This window comes from Mandrillus leucophaeus, unplaced genomic scaffold, assembly GCF_000951045.1.
Source record: "Mandrillus leucophaeus isolate KB7577 unplaced genomic scaffold, Mleu.le_1.0 Scaffold572, whole genome shotgun sequence".
Taxonomy (NCBI): domain Eukaryota; kingdom Metazoa; phylum Chordata; class Mammalia; order Primates; family Cercopithecidae; genus Mandrillus; species Mandrillus leucophaeus.
Window position 1 is genome coordinate 1,951,374 of NW_012106164.1, and position 14,536 is coordinate 1,965,909.

The 14,536-nt window shown below is 51.8% G+C and overlaps 1 protein-coding gene across 1 annotated transcript in view; it reads right to left on the reverse strand.

The window, feature by feature from the left end:
* RGS3 (regulator of G-protein signaling 3) overlaps positions 1-14,536 on the reverse strand; it is a 136,978-nt gene that overhangs the window by 19,610 nt on the left and 102,832 nt on the right.

Sequence of the window (14,536 nt, forward strand, 5' to 3'; positions counted from 1 at the left end):
CTCCTGCCTCACACACAACCCTCGGGATCCCAGGGGGTTTTGCTGAGTCTCACCAGTAGATTTCATGCACAAAGAGAAGAATGTTTCTCTTGATGAAAGTCTGAATAGCAGCTATGTCACCAGAAGATTGGGGCCCCGAGAAAGTCAGGAGTGTCCATGGTGCCACAACCACACAGGGAGGCAGTTCTCAAGCCTGGGCTGGGCCCCTCCCACTCAAGGTCCAGGAATGCGGGAGGTGGAACTATTTAGAGCCCAGGTTCTGTCCTTCAAGAAGCCATAGCTGCTGAGAACAAATGAAAGAGAAATACCCCACTTGTACTCAGGAACTGAACAGATGCTTGGGAATGTGTGCATATGCGGGCACATGTGCACACTGGCAGAAAACTTCAGAGGTAAGTACCCCCAGAACGTGGGTTAAGAGCTCTCATTGTAGAAATTATTAATGTCCATTTGATGGATGACAACACTGAGTCGAAAGGCCAGTGACTTACCCACTATTATACAGCTGCCCTGATACCCAACAGGCCATGCTCGAAGCTGAGAAGTCTTTGAAGCCCCGGGGGGTCTGTAATGGTGAAGCCCCACAGCTGGGAGTCAGTGATCAGCCATGGCTTGGGGCAGCTGCAGGCTGCTGCACACACGTGTCAGGGGTCACGCTGGCATCTGGGAGCACAGATGTGAGCGGATGTGAAAGCGCGGCACGGGTAAGAGCCACAGCCTAGGAGCATGAAAGTGAAAGTGGAGCCCTGTAGAGCAGAGACGGTGGCTGGACAAGGGAGGGGAGGCCTCGGAGGACTCTAGCATGATCTGGCCAAGGGCAGGAAGGGCATGCCTTAGGCTGTGGCTCATAGGCCAAAGACAGGTACCTACTGATGCTGTGGCCTTGCCCTGGAAATCCTGCCTGCAGCTCAGAGGTGACTCCACACAAGAGCCCTCTCAGACCTTATAGTCTCAGACTCTGGAACAACAGCGATCCAAAATCCCCACTGCATAGACAGAAAGGCTGAGGCCCAGAGGAGCAAAGGGCAACCTAGAATCACACAGGGGTGTCAGGTAGAGCCAGTCACCAACCTTCAGGCCTCAAGGTGTCCACCTATGAAATGGGATAACCAGCGTGCCTGAGTAACAGATCAGGAGCATATGCTGGAAAAGGCGGAAAGCTCCTACAGGAGATGGTGGTGTTGGAAGTAGTGATTTAAAAAGCATTGATCTAGAGGGAAATTCTGAAGTTAAGGACCTTAACCAGTGGCACATGTTTCCCACGTACCCCAAACTCTGTCAAACACCACAGTCAGTGTTGGCAATTGGAATGTCAGGGCCTCCAGTCCAGAATTCTCATCTGGAAACTAAGGGCTGTGCTTCAGTCCCATCAGGCTGTTCCCAGGTGGACAGAAAGACCCTCCATTGGGTAGACAGGAAGGCTGAGGGCCCAGTCTGGACAGTGACTTAGTGACTTGCCCAAAGCCACCCTGCACAAATCAGGGGCTAGGCTGGGGCCAGAGCCTAGGCCTTCTGGCCCTGTTCTTCTCAAGCCCACTTCTGATCTCTGTCCCCATGAGCAACCCAGTCCCCAGCCCATCTCCCCACCCACCAGGGAGCATTCTCCATCAGGAGGAACAAACTGCCCTGCAGCCAGCTCCCTGGGGCCCCTCAGTCCTATCACCCTACCGCATGGTCAGACCTCCCCCCGACCCACCCCCCGGCCCAGCCACCTGCCTCTGATAGTCCTTGGGGAAAGGCGGAAGGAAGCAGCAACCGGGTGCCCTCAGGGCCTGGCACGGAGTGGCACTGAGTGGGGAGCAGGCTGCATTTCCCCTTTCCTGGGTGGTGAGGGTGGGGCCCAGGCCTGTCCCAGCGGTGATGACAGTCGGAGCCCGCCCACCCCTTGGGGAAAGTGCAGCAACAAACCCAAAACCAGAAATGCAAGTCAGCCTGCCTCTGCCAACTCTGTTCTAAATCGAGGCCAAACCAAACAAAGCCAGGAGGGGAAGTGCCGCTCAGGAAGGGGTGCTGTCCCCAGAGGGCCCCTACCCAGAGGGATCAGCTGAGAAACTAACCAAGACAGAAGATTCGCAGAGGGCCCAGTGGTTATGTGCTCAGATACCCGAGCCAGGCTGATTTTGATCCCAATGGGGCCACTTTTTAGCTGTGCAACTCCGGCCAAGCCTTTCAACGCCTCAGAGCCTCTGTTTCCTCATCTGGAATTGAGCCCAGTGATATCACACTGGACTTACAGGACTATTTGAGTCTCCTCATAGTGCCTGGCCCTGGAAAAGCTTTTGACACAATGGGAGCTATCAATGGTCTTATTTTAGAGATAAGAAACCTGGGGTCCCAGAGGGTATGGGAATTACCTAAGAATGAGAGGCTGATTCAAGATTAGAATTCACATCTCCTGCCCAGGGTCTCTCCCTGTTTCCTTGCAGCCTTACACACAAGTGTTTGGGGCCCTCAGGGGGCTGTAGAGGGAGGAGGAACAGCCCGGAGTCCTGCCTGAGGCCCCTCACCTGGGTGCATCCCACACCAGCAGATGCTGGTGAACAGGGCCCAGAGCTCATGGTTTTCTGTGCTCCCAGGCAGGCCTGTATGAACAGGGACTGCATGCAGGTTTGGTACGGCCTGTGTTCTTGGGAGAGCTGGGGTGGGAAGTGGTTTGACGGGAGCTCTGGAGCAATTACAGGACACCCGAGAACCCAGGGGTGGGGGTGGCAAGTGTAGAAGAAAATTAGGACAGGAGGGGAGGCAAAGATGAGGGGGAGGTTGCAGAACACATGGTGGGCATGGGATCGCCCTGTGAGCAACGAAATGCCACAGGCAGAGCTGTGCTGTGTCAAAGCTGCTCTGGGGAATGTGGGCAGGATTTGAAGGTGGCAGGGAGGACTGGGCATGCACACATTCATGCATTCATTCATTCATTCTCCAAGCACTGAGGTAGGTACTGGGGGGACGGCAGGGAACAAGTCAGACACAATCTCTGCCCTCACTTAAGCAGAAAAAACAGAGGTTAGACAACTAGTCTCAAGGAGCATGGGGATTGCTCTGATAGAGGAAGTACAGGCAGCTGGGGACCCTGTGAGGCAGCTGTTACAACCAGCTGGAGTAATAAGAATCCAGCCCGGGTGCCAGGGAGACCAGCCTGCTCACCCAGGGCCTTGGGTCCAGAGTGCTGGAAGCCACTGCCCCGCCCTTCCGAGGTGCGGGTCTGTGTCTTTCCCATCCATCACTTCTTTGGCTTGACTAGACCAGGTTAATTCTGCCCGTGTCTCATCTGCTGTAAGCACACAGGAAATGAACCAGGCCCTCTAAATGGAGCCACTGTTTAGGACCTAATCAAATCCTCTCCCAAATCCAATCCAGAGCTCGGAACAGGCTAAGGAGGGATGGCAGCTGTAACACCCAGAGTTCACACTCATACCAGCTTTGGCTCCTGGGCCCCAGACGCCCACTGGCTGTTGGGTTGGGGGTAGTGGTGGGCTGCTGGAAGTGACTTGTCCAACATCACACAGCTACTCACTGAGCAGCCAGGTCTGCTGACCCAGGGACAACCTGCAGCTCTCACTCTGATGATTCATCACAGCCACCATGGATGCCGGGCTCCGCATCTGCCCTCGAAAACCACTTCCTGCACTGGGGGGTGTAAACTGGGGTTTGCCTCTGCCTCAGGGTGGCCCTTAACAGCCAGGATTTTACCAACAGAGCACTGGACAAGCAGCCAGAAGACCTGGACTGGAATCCTCACTCCATCATTTGCTAGCTGTGTGACCCCGAGCTACCCCACTCCAAGCTTGGTTTTCTCTGCCATGAAAGAGGGTGAGGATGCCTGCGGCTTCCTATGCCAGAGACTAAGGGAACCAAGTCTGAGAAAGGGCAGGAAGGCGCTCTGTGAACTGTAAAGTCCTTTGAGAAAGGGAGAGGCTATTAGAATTCCTGCCCCGCATTGGACCTCCAGGCTTTCAAGATGGGCTGTTCCTTCAAGCGTGGCATGCTCTGGTTCCCTAGCTTCAGGTCCCTGACTCAATGCTAGCTTCCAGGAACCTTGACGGCTCAGCTAACACTTAGCTCTCCCAGCTCAGCGTCAGCCCAGCTCCTCCAGGTCTGGCCTCTTGACCACCCAGAGGCTGGCACACCCCGTGCTTCCTCCATCACCAGCTCAGAGACCCTCCAGGCCATTCTCCTGTCCCCTCTACCTCCACTCTCTCCAACACAGCAGGTTTGGCAAAATTCAGGAGGATGGAGGCGGTGCTTACATTAGGGGGAGCTCCAGATACTAACTTCACACTTACTTGCTGGGCGACCTTGGGCTTAACCTTTCTGTGCCTCAGTTTCCTTAGCCATAACATAGGATTTCTAGAATACAGGATTTCTAGAACCTCCTCACAATGTTGAGAGGAATAAATGAGCTAACGAGTATCCAGAGCTCAGCACCATGAGGGCACACATGAGCACCCAATAAACGATAGCTACGGTCACCCCAGCACGGCGTGGTTTTAACAGCTCCCTCCCTGAATTTCCACTGACCCCTTCTCCATCCTCTCATGGGCCTGTCTGCCTGTCCCTCAGGACCTGCTGCAGGGCCCCTCTCATCACAGTCCTGTCCACTCCCTTGGGAACCCATCCACTCCCCGGGCCACAATCGCTATCTGTACCATCTGGCTACTGATGACTCGCAGTCCACACCGCTAGCCCAGACCCCTCTCCTGAGTTAGATGCCACAGGCATTCACCAAATCCTCATGGAATAGTTCTGCATCCAGACACTGTTCTAGGCTCTTTGCATAAAGGAAGGAATAAGAAAGACACGATCCCTGTCCTTGTGGAGCCTACAAACTAGAGAGGAAGGAGGGATATTGACCAAGTCATCACTGCTGTAAACACAGGATAAACAGAAACCAAGATCTGCGGTGTGAAGGAAAACCCTCGGGTGCTGTGAGAGAGTCCAGGGGAGTGTTGGGAAGGCCACCCTGTGGAATGGCTGGAGACTGAAATCTGCTCAAGGGGCAGGGCGGGGCTCACTAGAGGAGGAAGCAGCATAGGCCAAGGCCCCAGACCAGGAAGAGCCTTAGCATGCTACTGAGACAGAGGACAGCCATGTGGCTGCAGCCCAGGGACAGGGATGGAGGCCTCCTTCTGCATATCCCATCAGTGCCCCCAACTCAACAAGCCTTACACTGAATGTGTGATCTCCCTACAAGTCCATCATCCCTCCTCTCATGACCCCTGTATCAATGAAGCCACCACCAGTTGCCCAAACCAGGGAACTGGCCAGCATTTTCTCCTCCTTTTCCTCCACGGCCACCCCCATGGTCAGTCCTCAAATCCTGATCATCACTTATACAACTTCAAGGATCTTTCCACTAGGGAGGTTGGCAATAAGGAGGACAGAGTATATGGGAACTCTCTGTACTTTGTGCTAATTTCTAAGGCTACTCTAAAAAATAAACACTGAGGCCGGGCACCATGGCTCAAGCCTGTAATCCCAGCACTTTGGGAGGTCGAGGCGGGTGGATCACCTGAGGTCAGGAGTTCGAGACCAGCCTGGTCAATATGGTGAAACCCCGTCTCTACTAAAAATACAAAAATTAGCCAGGCGACATGGTGTGCACCTGTAATCCCAGCTACTCAGGAGGCTGAGGCAGGAGAATCCCTTGAACCCAGGAAGCAGAGGTTGTAGTGAGCCGAGATCATGCCACTGTACTCCAGACTGGGCAATACAGTGAGACTGTCTCAAAAAATAAAAAATTAAAAAATTAAAAAGTTGATTCATCTTTTTTAAAAAGAATGTTTCTACTCTCTCCATGTCCACTGCCACCACTTCCCTCCAGACCACTGTCATCTCCCATCAGGATGATGCGGGGCTCACAGTGGCAGTGCAGACCCTGCTGGCCATTCTTTGTGCTATGTCAGGGGAGCTGTCTACATGCAAACCTCAACTCGTCACTCCTCTGCTTAAAACGTTGCTGTGGCTGGCTCCCCAATACCTCTCAGATAAAGTCCAAATTCTGTAGCCCTGGAAGACCCTGGGCTCTGTCTCCCTCTAGCCTCACATCTGATCACTCCCCACCTGAAGTGTTTGATGAATGAATAAATGAATGAAAGAACAATCGCCGGGCACGGTGGCTTACGCCTGTAATCCCAACACTTCAGGAGGCTGAGGAGGGCGGATCACGAGGTCAGGAGTTCGAGATCATCCTGGCCAACATGGTGAAACCCTGTCTCTACTAAAAATACAAAAATTAGCTGGACGTGGCGGTAGGTACCAGTAATCCCAGCTACTCAGGAGGCTGAGGGAGGAGAATGGCTTGAACCTGGGAGGGGGAGGATGCAGTGAGCCAAGATCACGCCACTGTACTCCAGCCTGGTGACAGAGCAAGACTCTCTCTGTGTCTCAAAAAAAAAGAAAAAAAGAAAAAAAAAAAGAAAGAAAGAACAATCCAGTGAACTTCACAGGACCATCTAGACTCTTAGCCTCAAAGTGCAGCCCAAGAGTCAGCAGCAGCAGCACCCAGGAGCTTATACAAAATACACACTCGTTTTTTTAAAATGCTAAGGAGCATCGTAAAAATGCCTGTCTGGACCCAATCTAAGACCTACTGCATCACATTCCCTACGAGTAAGGCCCAGGCCTTTTTACTTTTTTCTGACTCCCAAGACAATTCTGGAGAGTGGCATCAGGTAACAGGCAAGGTAACTGTCTGTTATGTGAGGCCCAGAGAAGGGAAGTGATAAGGCCAAGGTCATACAACAGAATCAGCACTAAAATCCAGCCCAGAACCTTGCCCAGGACCAGTTCTAACACATAAAACCCTCTCTATAATGAGGAGCCTATGCAGAAGAGGCATGACCTTGGAGCAGGATTGGGGGCTGGCAAGTTCCCTGGAGGCAGTTACCCATTCATGTTTCCCAAACAGAGGCCCAACTGCAGGAGGAGAGAGGGGCAAAGGAGGAATTCAACCACAGACTGAAGCTCCTCTGTCAGAGGTTCAGGAGGGCGGCACACCACAGCAGGGAGCGCACCCACTATACAGAAAGCAATACTGAGGAACAGAAGGTTAGCTCACCCCTGCACAGGGACAAAGCCAACACTCACGGAAAGGGAATCCCTGAGGAAAGAGGAGACAGGAGGGCCCCTCAGAAACCCTCCCTACTCTTGGCTATCGCCTGACCAAGCCAGAAGGACATGCCATTTGCAGCCTGCTGGAGACCCACCACCACCTGCCTGGATGCCCAGCTTCTCCCTGGGCGGGGAGGCGGCTCCTGGGGTCTGGGTTTCAGCACGGTGCTGCCCTGTCACCCCCCCTACCAGGCCCCTTCTCCTCTCGCCTCTGTTTCTGACACCACTGCTTCAACGTGGGGTGGACTCGTAGTCTCTGTCCCCACCCACCACCCCAAACACCCCTTCGACACCTCCACCTCTCTTTTCTGAAAGGCAGGGAGTTGAGAGTTGAGAGCAGGGGAGTTCCCAGTCTCTTTCTGAGCTAGTAGTGACTGACACCTTGTAAGAAGGGGAACTCCAGGCCCCCCTGGGGCTCTGCTGAGGAATCGGTTCGCCTGTGGGATCCATCCTCACTCCCCTTCCCACCCGACACTCTGCTTTTCTGCCTGCTCTGTGTGTGTGTGTGCTGGGGCCATCTCATTTCCCTAAGCTCTCTATCCCTCAAGTCCGCTTCCTGCCTATCCCTGTGAGGACTGGTTCAATCTGCCTCGGATGCCCTGGCTAGAAGGCTCTCTGCTGCCCTGCCAAGACCCAGCCTGCCCTGCTGTCATGGCCCTGGGCAGGTCCTGTTTGGCTCGTCAGAATCATGTCTGGCTTATTCACACCATTTCCCTCAAGACTTACTCAGCAAATACCGACAGAGCTGCAGTCATGTGCCAGGGCCTGTGCTGGCTATTGCTGCCAAACAGCAGCAAGCCATGTTCCCTGCCTTGGAGGTGCCAGATCAATCTCTCACCCACCTGCTACCACCCTAGGAGGCTGTGGAAGTAGAGGCAGCAGGGACAACTAGGATGGCTCTGGGAGGAGGTAATGGGGGAAAAGATGGGACAGGATATTCCAGGCTGAGCCAGAGCCAGCAGGGAACATTCAAGGAAGTGGAGGTGGATGGGGCAGGAGCATGGATATATTAAGGAATTCCGATGTTACCCTGAAAGCAGTTTTACTTAGTGCTGCAGAGATAGGGAAGGTAAAGCTAGAGGTGTTTGAAACAGATAATGATGACAAAGAGGAGAGAGAGAGAGATCATTAACTGAGCATCTACTGCACGCCGCACACTGTGACAGTTGCTTTATACTTTAGGCTCTACTTCCAACAATCCTGTGAGATCAGTATCATTTTTAATAAGAAAACTAGGACTTAGAGATGTTGAGTAACTTACACAAGATCAAAAAGCAAGTCAGTGGAAGAGTCAGAATTGAAACCACTGTCTGCCTGACTCCAAAGCCCTGCTCTTTCTACTCCTCTGTGATCTCCTTTCCTGCTCTCTTCACTTCCTCCTTCCCTTCCCTCAAAGGATGCTTCCTGAGGACAAACCTGGGCCAGGCTCTGTGCTAGGCAGTGGTGAGCAATACCAGACGCAGGGGCCCTGCTCGAACTCCACATGGTTGGATATTGAGGGGCAGGAAAATGACACCTGGTGTTGGGAGGGGGCAGTGCAGAATTCTGTACACCTGGTGACCCTCCTAAATCCTCTCCCTCCCGGGGCCCCTTCCAGGTGGGGAGAGCTAGAAGCGTATGGCTTCTCTGTGATGTTTTATACTAGGTTAATCAAAGAAGCTCTGCCATGCCAGGACGACCTCAGGGAAGGACACAAATAGCGCTGCAGTCATGAGGTCAGCATTTGGAAGCAGGAGGGCCTGGGGGTGAATCCTACTTCCTACCCATGTGCCACCTCCCTCACAGCCAGTATGCTGCTTCCTCACAGGGCTGCTATGGGGCATACGGAGGCAGTGCCTGGCACACAGTAGCCCATGGTGGTGCGCCTCTGCTCCTTGCCTTCCTCTCCACAGCTTGACTCTCTCATGAGTGGGCACCAGGGACCAACCCAAAAACTAAGGTTTTAACTCCAAGCAACAGCTCTGAGAATAGGGACAACTGAGAGCCAGAGGTGGAAGGAAGGAAGCCTATTGCTGATGAAGAACTGGGGCTTGGAGACCAGCAAATCTAGCTTCAAACCCTGGCTCTGCCACCTCCTAGGTCAATGCACTGCACAGGCTGCTTAACCTATTCAGGTTTCCTCATCTGTAAAATGGCAATGTGAATACTGAGTATCTACATCACAGCTCTGTGGGGAGGGCTTAGCATAGGGCCTGGCACCTAGTAAGTGCTCAATAAGCATCTGCAATTTCTATAATCATAATTGTTACTCTCATCATGATCATTGACATCATCAGCTCCCTCTCCTGCATCCAGTTCCGGGACAGGGCACTTGGCATATTCTGACCCTTACAGCAGCCTAGAACAGGAGTCCTATTAGTTGCAGGTTTCAGGGGAGGAAACTTGGAAGCTGAGAAGGCAGACGAGTCTGTGCTCAGCCTGCCCCTAGGTTGGGTCAGACTGGCTCACTGCATGGCCTGGGCCAAATCACTCCCCTCACTGGGTCTTGCTCTCCCCAGCATGTCTGTCCAGCTCTGCATCTCAGCTAGCCTAGAAAGATCAGAGTTCAGGGCCCAAGGCATAGCCAGGTCTCCTTGTGGGGGCATCAAGGGCAGGAGGAAAAGAAAGGTCCCCCTTTCCAGATATGCTCCCTTCCTTTTCTGTCTGCCCCAGTCTGCCCCACTGCCCTCCTCTTTCAGGGCCTGCAGCTCTGGGGGAACTGGGTGGTGGTGGGGGTCCACCCAGAAAAAAGAGTCTTTTTCATCGAGGACACCAGAATGGACATGTGGACATGAGACTAAGCCACAACCCTGTGGCTGAAGGTCACCCTCCCAAGCCTCTGGTACCCTTGGCCTCACTGCTGCCTTCTGAGGCAGGCGCACCCTATCTCTGCTTGGGGGTGATGTCAGGGTTAGGTTTGGCTGAATTTACCATCTTCTCCAAACCCACCCTCCTGCCTCCCTCTGTCATAAGACTTTATCTTATCTCCCTCGGCCCTGCACCAACTTGCCTATATTGTTCTCCTGCTCAAAATGCCTCCATCCCTTTAGGATAAAGTCCCATCCTCTAACCCTGTGTGTTCAGCCCCCACCAACCTCTCCACCACACTGTTTCTCCTCCTTTCCCTCCAGCCAGTCTGATACACTCTACCCTCAGGCTCCTCTAAACCTATGCTCACACCATACGTCCTGCCTAGAGCACCTTCCCCTCTCCCGTCCACCTGCCGAAGCTCTACTCATCCTTCAAAATTCAAGTGACCCACACATGTATTGCCCCTCAATTTCTGACAAAGGTGACATTGCCCTATAGTGAGACAGGATAGATTTTGAATACATTGAATATTTATCCAGAGAAAATGAGTCTTGACCTGTACTTCATATAGCGGACAAAAATCTATTTCAAGTGGATTTTAGATCTAAATATGAAACATAAAACATCTAAAAGAACACATAAAAGTATATGTCCATAACCTTGTAATAAGCAAAGAAACCGGACTCAACAAACACTCTCCATAAAAGAAAAAAGATTAACAAATTGGACTGCGTTAAAATGAAGAACTTGTGTTCTTCAAATACACCCTTAAGAGAGGGAAAAGGCAAATCCCAGAGTGGGAAGAGATATTTGGAATGTGCATATCCAACAATAAACACGTATCTACAATATTGTTTAAGCTCCTACAAATTAATCAGAAAAAAAAAATCCAATAGGAAAATGGGGGAAAGACTTGAACAGGCACTTTTCAAAAGAGGTCATCCAAATGGCTAGTCAACACATGAAAAAGGGACTCGACCTCACCAGACATCAAGGATATTTAAATTAAAGCCACAATTAGATATCACAATATCTAATACCAATAATGTTGGTACGGACATGGAATAACAGGCTCTTTCATGTACAGCTTGAAGTGAGTGTATTCCCCTCACACTTTGGAAAATAATATCATGGTATTTACTAAATCTAACTCTGTACAACTCTATGACTCAGCAATTGCAAAACTTATTTACCCAACAGAAGCATCCATAGTATATCAAAAGACATGTATGAGAATATTCATAGCGGCACCATTCATTATAGTCTCAAAACTGTAAACAACACAAATGTTCATCAACAGTAGATTAAATAAACTGTGGTGGTATATACAAGGAAATACCACAGAGCAACAAGAATAAACAAAATACAACTTGATACAATATTATTGATGAATCTTGCCATCAAAATGCTGATCGAAAGAAGTCAGCATGAAATAATATGTACTCAATGATTCCATTTACACAAAGGATAGGCTACACTCATCAATGAGAGAAGTCAGGACAAGGGCCAGGTACAGTGACTCATGCCTGTAATCCCAGCACTTTGGGAAGCCGAGAAGGGCGGATCACCTGAGGTCAGGAGTTCGAGACCAGCCTGGCCAACATGGTGAAACCCCGTCTCTACTAAAAATACAAAAATTAGCTGGGCATGGTGGCATGCACTGGTAATCCCAGCTACTGGGGAGGCTAAAGCAGGAGAATTGCTTGAACCTGGGAGATGGAGGTTGCAGTGCACTGCACCCTAGCCTGGGCAACAGAGCGAGACTCTGCCTCAAAAAGAAAAAAAAAAAAAGGAAGTCAGGACAGGGGTTACCTTTGTGGTCACACAAACTAAAAGAGGGTTATTTGTGGGGATTCCTAGGGGACCAGAATGTTCTATTTCTTGACCTGGATGGGGTCTATGCTTTGTGAAAATTCATTGGCTGTCTTCTTCTGATTTTTCTGGAAGTATGCTATACTTCGATTTAAAAGGTTTATTTTAAAAACAAATAAAACCCCTCATCCCAGTGTCTCCTCCTCTGCTCCCTGGGCTGAGGCTCACTGCTCCTCAGTGAGTTCCTTGCTTTGTACACATCTCTGATTGCGCATTCCAACTGCTTCCCTCCAGCAAAACGCTGCCGTGCTGCCTCCTGAATGCCTGCTCATGCCAAGCGCCTCACGTACATCGCTGCATTTAATTACAGCCACCCATGAGATAGGCGCTAGTGGCACTCCCACTGCTAGCAGGACACAGAGTCCATTCACATGAAACATGTCTAAGTGCTTTACAGCTATCATCTCATTTAACCCGAGGAGGCTAGACCACTGCTCAAGGACATGAAGGTAGGAGAAGCTCCATTCTTGTCCAAGAGCACACGACTGTAAGGTAGGAGAGAGCCTTCCCTCAAGTCCAGAGCCCATATTCCTATACAACCTCCCTAGACAAGGAGGAGCATGAGGCTGGACTCACAAAAACAATTTCCATGGAGGGAATCACGTCTACATCTCAGAGGGGTGGATAGACTGGAATGGAGACCTGCTCTTCAAAGGGCAAGAATCTGTACAATCACCTTCAGCTTCACCTCCTGTAGGAAGCTTTGCTGAGGCTCCCAGTCTGAACTGGGTGCTTCCCTGGCGGGTCCCACAGCTCCCCCCCCACCACCCCGTGCCTCTCCATTAAAGCTGTATTGTTAATGTCCATTACCTGACCATCCTGGCACTAGATTAAAGATTGGAACTTTTAGATCTATGCCTCCAGTAATTTGCAAGTACATGGCACACAGTAGGTGCTTAACACACATGGAAGGAAGGAAGGAAGGAAGGAAGGAAGGAAGGAAGACAAGGAAGGGAGAGAGGCAGAGAGTACAGTACAGAGCTGCTGCTGTTTGAATCAACTGGGAACTAACTGCGGGAAGTGAGGTCTCAGAAGTGAAGATTTCATGTTCTGGCTGGACATTGCTTACAACCCTTGACTTGACGGGTGGCACAGCCATGCCACCTCCCATTCCACAGTCCTTCTCCTGGCTGCCTCCAGCCTGCTGTCAAGGTTCCTGCCAGTCACTTGGTCCCCAGAGGCGCTACCAAGACCTTTCTCTGCCTCTCCCCTTGTTCCCGTACCCTCTGCCACCCTTCCCCAAGTCCCCGAGCTCTGCTATTTGCCCAAAGCTAACCCCAGTAAGAGGTAACTGAGGACACCACAGAGAGCCCTGGTTATGTAGTGAAAAGCATGCCCAGTTCCAAATAACTTCCTGCACACCCCCCTTTCTAAGTTGGGAGCCGCTGACAGTTCTCCAGCAGCAGCCTGAGCCATGGTGCCAGGTGCAAGCGGGCTGGCCCATGGAGGGCAGGGAGAGGGGAGAAGCCCTGGCCATCTGCAGCACAGGGCATACCTGACAGCTATCCACACATCTCAAGTGATGACTTAGGCCCACTGCCAGAAGGAAGAGGGTATCCTGGGACCCTCTTCCCTCTCGTCTGTGCCTGGAAGCTCTGATTTCCCAAGAGGCTTACAGCTCTAACACCCCTCCCACCATCCTGCCCCCATCCCCACTCCAATCCTGGAAGCCAGGGTACAGCTGGTTGTGTAGGGGCAGGCAGTACTCCATGGGGCTGAGCCTGGCTGGTCTGCTGTGAGTGGCTCCAGCTTCTCCAGGCTTAGGGGGCTGAGCCATAAGCAGCCTTGTTTATTCCTGGGAGGAATGATGGTTTTCCCTAAGCAATGACATCTTGGAAACCATCTGGCTCCACAAACAACAACAAACCTCCCAGCTTCGGCTTGGGCTGCAGCTTGCAATGAGAAGCCTCCTGCCCAGAGGCACCTGGGGAACAGGCTGGGGGCTGCTTCCCTGCTGCACCAAGCCCTGGCCCTGACCATTGACTCTTGGAAGCCAGGAAGAGGAAACGGCCTGCAGAGAATCAGAGAACTGGATATTTGGAAGGCACCTGGCAATACTTGGCCCAGTCCCTGGTTGCTACAAAGGGGAAACTGAGGTGAGAAACAAGGCATATTTGCCTGAGATCATCAGTAAGAAGGGACTAGAAGGTGCTGCAGTCTCCAGCCCACCGACCAAGGGCTTTGTCTATTGCACATGCTGCTTTTCCCAGAGGATAGCAGGGCTCTAGTCAGTAAGCCCGAAGGTCCAAAAGGGACATGTAACTGGTGAGTCCAGAAAAAGAGAGCCCCAAGATGGAACCTGGATACTCAGACATCCAGTTGGTGCAGTACAGAGAGGCCTGGGTTGGGGAACCTGAGCTTTTGTCTCTGCTTTCCTGCTGAGTCGCACGTCACCTCAGGCAAGTCCTTCCTCTCCTGCCTCAGTTCTCTATCTAGCTATCTATTAGGTTGGTGCAAAAGTAATTGTGGTTTTACATTACTCTTAATGGCAAAAACCGCAGTTGCTTTTACACCAACCTAACAGAAGGCAAAGAGACTGCCATCTCCAGGGCCTTAAGAGGCCAAATGGGAAGCAGCTGTTGGCCCCCAGGGACCCAGCTGGGGCTAGGCACTCTCTCCTCAGCTGTGCCTGTTCTGAGGGAGCCACACAGACCACTGACTTGAGGATCAATCCCCCCAGACCTACTCTGGTTGGCACCATCCCAAGAGGGTCCAGGGAGCTGAGCTCCAACCCCCTGTAGTCTGTTCAAAGGACCTTGAGCAC